Source organism: Phascolarctos cinereus, unplaced genomic scaffold (assembly GCF_003287225.1).
Source record: "Phascolarctos cinereus isolate Bilbo 61053 unplaced genomic scaffold, phaCin_HiC Scaffold_5;HRSCAF=322, whole genome shotgun sequence".
NCBI classification, from domain to species: domain Eukaryota; kingdom Metazoa; phylum Chordata; class Mammalia; order Diprotodontia; family Phascolarctidae; genus Phascolarctos; species Phascolarctos cinereus.
In genome coordinates this window covers 131851013-131858402 of record NW_027555958.1, presented here as the reverse complement: position 1 = coordinate 131858402, position 7390 = coordinate 131851013, and positions in this window count along the sequence as shown.

Sequence of the window (7390 nt, the reverse complement as noted above, 5' to 3'; positions counted from 1 at the left end):
ATTGTAGGGTTCTTGCAGAACAGAATGAAAAAAACTACTTAGTTCATTTTCTAGGATGTCTTTACCTGAATTTTAGATAATCTTTGAAACCCTTGGAACAATCGTCCAGAAGACCAGAGCCTGAATTGAAGATCCTCCAAATCCAGATTATCTGAGATCCTGGTGATTTATGGCGTTTCATTAATATTCATTATTTTGTGCGATGTATGTCACACTTATGGTGGGATGCAGGCAAAATGGGTCTCTGAATTTAACAGGAATTCTATATTTGCAAAACAATAAAATGTTAACTTTTAAAAATGATGTATCATGGAAATTACATTAGTTATGAAGAACTAGAAGGAAAATGGTTGCCCTTTGATTGGGGAATGGCAGAACAAATTGAGTACATGAATGTAATATAATTTTAATGAACTGTAAAAAACAATGACTGAAGAATTCAGAAAAACTGGGGAATATTTATATGAACTGGTAAATAAAAGAGTAGAACCAGTAGGGAACAATTGATGAAGCCAATAGGAAGATGATCATAGTAATGTAAAGAAAATGATGTTGAGGTAGAGCCAACATGATGGAGTAGCAAGAAGTACAGTGAGCTCCCTCTACTCCAAGCTTTTCCAAACAGGTATAGAAAATTTACCAGGTTGAATACTGATGGGGAAATCCAAGAAATAGTCATTTTCCCAGCCCAGGTATTCATAGTGAGAAAGCAAGGTCTGTGGATAGAGTCTGGCCATACGTGAGCTGAGCGGAACACTGCAGTACCCAGAGACAGGATGTGCACTAGAGCAAGAGGAAGTTTCAGATCCATACTGGAGCACAGAAATTGAGACAGTGCTAACTGGCAGCTTTGTTACCCACTACCAATTCCAGGTTGGACTTTGCCCTGGATCAGGCCACTTTGGGAGCACTGAAAGGTTGTAGTTTCCCAGTGTGAGCTGTCTCTGAGATCTTGGAATAGCACAACACTCAGTACCCCCCCAAAAAACCACAAGAGGACAAGCCCAGACCTTCTCTCCAGAAGTATGCAGAGCCTGGCCCTAACATCTCAAGTCTGAAGTCAGGATGTGGACTGGGGAGAATGAGTGAACGAAAAAGGAATCCCACCATAAAAAAATTATTAGGGTGACAAAGACACTCAAGACAAACCTCAAAACATTTACAAACAAACCCTCAAAGAAAAACACAGCTTGGGTATAAGTTAAACTAGAATTTCTGGAAGAGATGAAGTAAGAGTTTTTTAAAAAGTTAATGTTTTTTAAAATGAAATGAAAGTACTAGAGAAAAACACATAGAAAAGAAACGAAAGTTATGGAAGAAAGAATTGGAAAAGGAAATAACAGTTTTGGCATAAGAAGTATAAAACCTTGCCTAAACAACAAACTCCCTGAAAATTAGTATGGACCAAATAGAAACCAGTGATTCCATGAGACAAGAAGAAATATTAAAACAAAGTCAAAAGATGTAACAAATAGAAGAAAATGGAAGGTCCCTCATATCAAAAACAATTGCCTGGAAAAATAACTGCTCAAGGAGAAAAAAATTAAGAATCATTGGACTACCTGAATGCCACGACTGAAAAAAAAGAGCTTAGGTGTCATATTGCAAAAAATCTTAAAAGAAAACTGCTTAGATCTCTTGGCACCAGAGGGCAAGAGGAAATAGAAAGAATCCACTGGTCACTTCCTGAGGGAAACTCCCAAATGAAGACTACCAGGAACATGACCAAAATCTAGAGCCTTTGAGGTCAAAGAGAAAATACTACAAGCAGCTGTTGAGAAAGGATTCAAGTATCTAGGAGTCATAGTCAAGATCACACATGATTTAGCAGCCACCATGCTGCAGAGACAGAGAGGTTGGAATATTATCTTCCAGAATACAAAAGATAACAGGCTTACAGCAAAGGATAACTTACCCAATAAAACAACATAATTGTACTTGGGTAAAAATGGACATTTAATAAAATAGAGGACTCCTGAGCATTCCTGATGAAAGACCAGAGCTATGTAGAAACTTTGAAGTTCAAACATTCAAAAGTTAGGAGAAACATAACAAAGGAGACACTAAGGAATAGTCATAAGGAACTAAACAAGAATAAATTACTTAATTCAAATGTGGGTTAATGATATAGGTCTCCTGAACCCTGGTTGGGGGTCATAGAGAGAATCTAATTAGACAAGATGTGAGAGTGGATCTGTTAATGTCTTAAGAGAAGAATAGAAAGAGTAGGGAAAGGGGAGTGAAGATCTCCCAATCTAGACTAAGAGCCTGGTGATACATAGGAGTTCATTAATGTTTATTGTTTTGTACTATGCATGTCAGACACTTAAGATGAGGTGCATGCAAAATGGATCTTAAAATTGAATAGGCTTGCATATCTACAAAGCAATAAAACATTGATTTTTTTTCTTACAATTGTATAAAACTACATTAATTGTGAAGAACTGGAAGGAAAATGGATACACTGGGGTAATAAGGTGGATAGGAAGATAAAAGAAGTTTAGGGAAAATTATCTCACATAATCAGGATGTGCAAGTATCTATACAAATAAGGAAGAGAGGATAAAGGAAAGTAGCTGACACATGAACCTACCTCTTACTGGAACTGGTCAAAATAGAGAAGAATACATACACACAAAAATATATTTCACAAAACAGGAAAGAGAAGGGAAATAGGGGACCTAGGAAGAGGGTAAGTTAAGGGAGGGATTAGTACTACGCAAAACAAAGGATTTACGAACATTTATAGCTCTTTTTGAGGTGGTAAAGAATGGAATGGGGGGGCGCATAAATTGAAGAATAGCTGAATAAGTTGTGGTATATAAATGTAATGGGATATTATTGTGGCATAAGAAATGATAAAGGGGATGGTTTCAGAGAAGGCTGGGAAGACTTGGATGAACTGATGCAGAGTGAAGTGAACAAAACAGGAGAACAATTTATACAGTGACAATGTATAAAGACAAGTAGCTTTAATAGAATTAGGAATTCTGATCAACATAATGACCCACCTCTGTTCCAGAAGACTAATGATGAACATGCTACCCACCTTCTGATAGAGAGGAATGAGATTTTTTTTGGATGTTGACCATGCAGAAATTTGTTTTGCTTGAGTATGCATATTTGTAATGGAGGTTTTGTTTTTCTTATGTTCTCAGTTGGGAATGGAATTGGGATAGGATAGGAAAAAGGTGGGTTTTTTGCTGATTGGAAAAACATGTCATTTTAAAGAACAAAATAATATGGATGGACTTGAATATCTGATAAGTGTAGGAATTGATCATGATTTCAGAAGATTGGTGGTGAAGGCTGCTCCTGGTCTCTCAGTAGAGAGAATTATAGGTATGAGGTGCAATATATATTTTCAGACATGGCCAGTGTGTTCCATTTGTTTTGTTTGCACTTATTTAATACAAGAGATGATAGAATGGGGGGGGGGGAGTCATTGGGAAGTAACAGCAATGTAAGAAAAGAAGAGCATCAATTTAAAAAGAAAAAAACTTCATTACTGTGAATGAAAAGCAACTTCAAGAAGAATATTTGTTTAATGCATCTTTGAATGTGGATTAAATGTGAATAAATAGTTTCAAAAAGTACCAAACCAATAATAAATTTTTATAATAAAAAAGTGCTACTGATGTCTTTTGTTTTTACATCAGCTACATTTTCCAATATATCATTCCTTCCTCTCTCAGGGAGAGAGAAGAAAAATCAGTTCAGCTAAACTAGCCCATACGTTCAAGAAAATCTGACATGTCTTAATTTTTGTGTAGAAGCTTTTCAATTTCATGCAGTTCAAATCATCTGTTTTATCACAACAGCCTTGTGAGGTAAGTGCTGTTTGCTCTATGCCTTGTTTGGATAAGCATTCATCTATAGCTGTGAAAGGAACATGATCTCCTTCTAATTTTTCTTTGAATGATATGATCTTTAACATTGAGATTATGTATGTATTTGAATTTATTATGGATGTTAACCTAATCCTTATTTATGCCAGATAGCTTTCCACTTTTCCCTACAGTTCTTATCAAATAGGGAGTTCTTTTCTAGGTAATTTCAAGTTTATTAAACACTGGGTTTTTATTTCAATTATTTCTGACTTCTTTTTCCTTTTTATGTAAAACATATGACAATGCATGTTTGTCCTGGGCAGTGGGGTATACAGCCTCAATGGTGAAGGGACCAGGAACCAGGAATAATGAGAGAGACAGGGAAAAAAAAAAGAGGATGCCTTATTCTTCCTGGAACAGAATCCCCTGCCTAAATTGTGTTGTGACCAATCCAAACTAACGGAGTTTTTCTTTTTTTTTTAATTAAATTTTTTTTCAACTGATGAATTTCTCCTTTCTCTCCCTCACATTTAAAAAGAAAACGAAACTCTTGCAACAAATATGCCCCTGCATTGGCCATGTCCAAAAAAAGTCAATTTACACAGAGCTCTTAACTATATAGGACTGGATCCTTTAGAAACTCTCAGCTCTGCCATTAGCTTGCTGTGAGAAAGTTAGGCAAGTTACTTAGTCTCATCTACTAATCTGTAAAATGAGTGGGTTAGACTAAATGATTTCTAAATTTCTGACCCTAAAACTATATGCTGCATGATCTCTGAGTCAAAGTGTATTACAAAAAAGGTATAGTGTGCACATTATCAGAGAGCCAAGCACTAAACATGTTAACAGTGTTCAATGATCTTATGGCTAAAGTGAGGAAGGTGAATTATGGAATCTCACAGCTAAAAAGGACTTCACAAGCCAGCTAGTCAGGTTAACCAGTGCCTGAGAAACCATCTTTTCTACAATGTCCCTGGACAAGTTGTCACAGTCCCCCATGGAGACGTCCCTCAGCAAAACCTCCTGAGATGAGACCATGGAAGCAACTCATTCAACTTCTGGACAATTTTAATTCTAAGTAAGTTTTTCTTTTGTTGTTGTTGTTGTTTTTAATGGAACCAAACATCTACCTTTTCAGTTTCTGTGCATTGCTTCTGGTACTACTGAATGGGGAAGATCATAAGATGATGAAAATTATTTCCAAGATGAAGATTTAAAAAAAAAAGATTTCACAAGTGTCTAACAGTTGTGAATTACACTTTACTCTGGAGATTTCATTATTAGTCTTGAGAAAGCTTATCAAAAGCGGTAGCTGGATCTGGAAGATATTAAATAAGTAATTTATCCAACAGTGAAATGGGCTGCCCCATCTAGAAGTCTCTAGGAATATTCAAAGGGAAGCTGAACCTGTTAGGAATAGTAATAGCTTAGCATTCATATGGCGCTTCAAGATTTGCAAATCATCTTATATATGCTATCTCATCGGATCCTCACAACAACTTTAGATGGTAGGTGATGTTATTGTCCTCATTTTACAGATGAGGAAACTGAAGTACAGAGAGATTAAATGACTAGCCCTGTGTCATACAGCTAAAGTATCTGAGGCAGAATTTGAATTTAGGTCATCCTTCCTGCTAGTCCAGCACTCAATGCTTTGTGCCATCTGCCTAAAGGAAATAATCTCCAAGTCCCTTTTTCATTCCAATACTCTGTGATTCCAAGTGCTTAATGTACTTTGGTAGATCCTTGATGATTTTAATAGCTGAAATTAATAAAATAGTTTCAAGGACACCTACATGCTAAAACCTTGTTCTCAAAGGGCAACACTTTTCTTTTTCTCTTTTCCCTTAACAGTTCCCTGTCAGTTGCTCAGCAGTTACCTAGATTATAAATATCCAGCTCCTCGTGAATAATGACAAGTATTTATTCTCAAAAATAAAAGACTGTCATCTTTTCAGTTCATGTAATTAAAAACTCTTTAAAATGTCTCAACACAAAAATTGACTTCTTGATAATTCCTTACATATTTATTGAGCTAGGTACAAAAATTTTGTGGAAGAATTCTCATATCTCTGTATACTCTTTGTGTGTGTGTGTGTGTGTGTGTGTGTGTGTGTGTGTGTGTGTGTGTGAGAGAGAGAGGAGAGAGAGAGAGAGAGAGATGTGGTGTGTATTTGTTTTCAATATAGCTTTATTTAGTCTGGAAAGATCCTATCCTATGAGTTTATATTACAATAACAATTCACATTTATGTGGCTGTAAGGAAACTGGCTAATTAGCAAAAGTGGCACCCACTGGAGCTAATGGGGAAGCCTTATTTCCCTACCCAGAGGCACAGCATATCTTCATCCTCACTTGAAAGCCAGGTGGTAAAAGAACAATTTCATTTCTTCAAAACTTTTGTATCCATATGTCCTTGATCCCATGCCCTCTTGTTTTCTCCAGCAGATTTTGCCCTTTTTTATCCACCCATCTTTATCGATCTCTAATCATTAGTCTCTCCTTAGGCCCCCCTACTCTGGGAACACCCTGTGCAGCTATGGAAAGCTTTCCTTGCTACTTTAGCATTCCCTAATAAGCTTATCAGGACTCCTGTCCCCTATTACCATCAACCAGTGGTACCTCTGCTCACTGCCCCCCACCTCTTAAGCAGACCCAGCAGGGACAGCTGTATACAAACATGTTCCTGCTCCCCCAGTCTTAAAAACTTTGTATCTCTCCTCTTTTCTTGTAAGCTTCTTGGGGGGAAAAAAACCTAACAAATGAAAACAAAATAAAACCATCTACACTCTTGTCTTCTCTTCTCACTCTCTTCTAAACTCTTTGCAGTCTGGCTTCTGACCTCATTACTCAACTGAGATTGTTGTCTCCAAAGTTTCCAGTGATCTTTTCATTGCAGGTCTAGTGACCTTTTCTCAATCCTCATCCTTCTTGACCTCTGCAGAATTTCACACTCATGACCATTCTCTTATGGATACTCTCTCCTTTCTGGGTTTTCATAATAGTGCTCTTTATAGGTTCTCCTCCTACCTATCTGACCCCTCCTCCCCAGTCTCCTTTGATGGATCTTCCTTGATATAATTTCCACTAATTTAATATATCCCAAGGTTCTATTTTGGGTCTCTTCTTTTCTCTCTATACTCATTTGTTGACCTCATTAATTTCCATGGGTTCAATTATCATTTCTGTGTAAATGGCTCCCAGATCTAGATATTCAGCCCCAGTCTCTCTCCTGAGCTCCATTCCCCTATTACCAACTGCCTATGGAACATTTTGAACTGGATGTCCCATAGGCACTTCAAAATCAATATATCCAAAATAGAACTTATCTTCACCTCTGCTTTGCAGTTTCACCCTTCATGAAAATCCCTATTCTTGTTGAGGGTATAATCATCTGTATAGTTACTCAGGTTCACAACTTTAATATAACACTGACCCCTTACATATGCAATCATTTGCCAAATCTTTCCTATCATTTACGAAATCATTTCTATCTCTACAACATTTCTCATATAAGCTCCCTTCTCTTTATGTACAGCCACCACAGTACTTCAGTATTC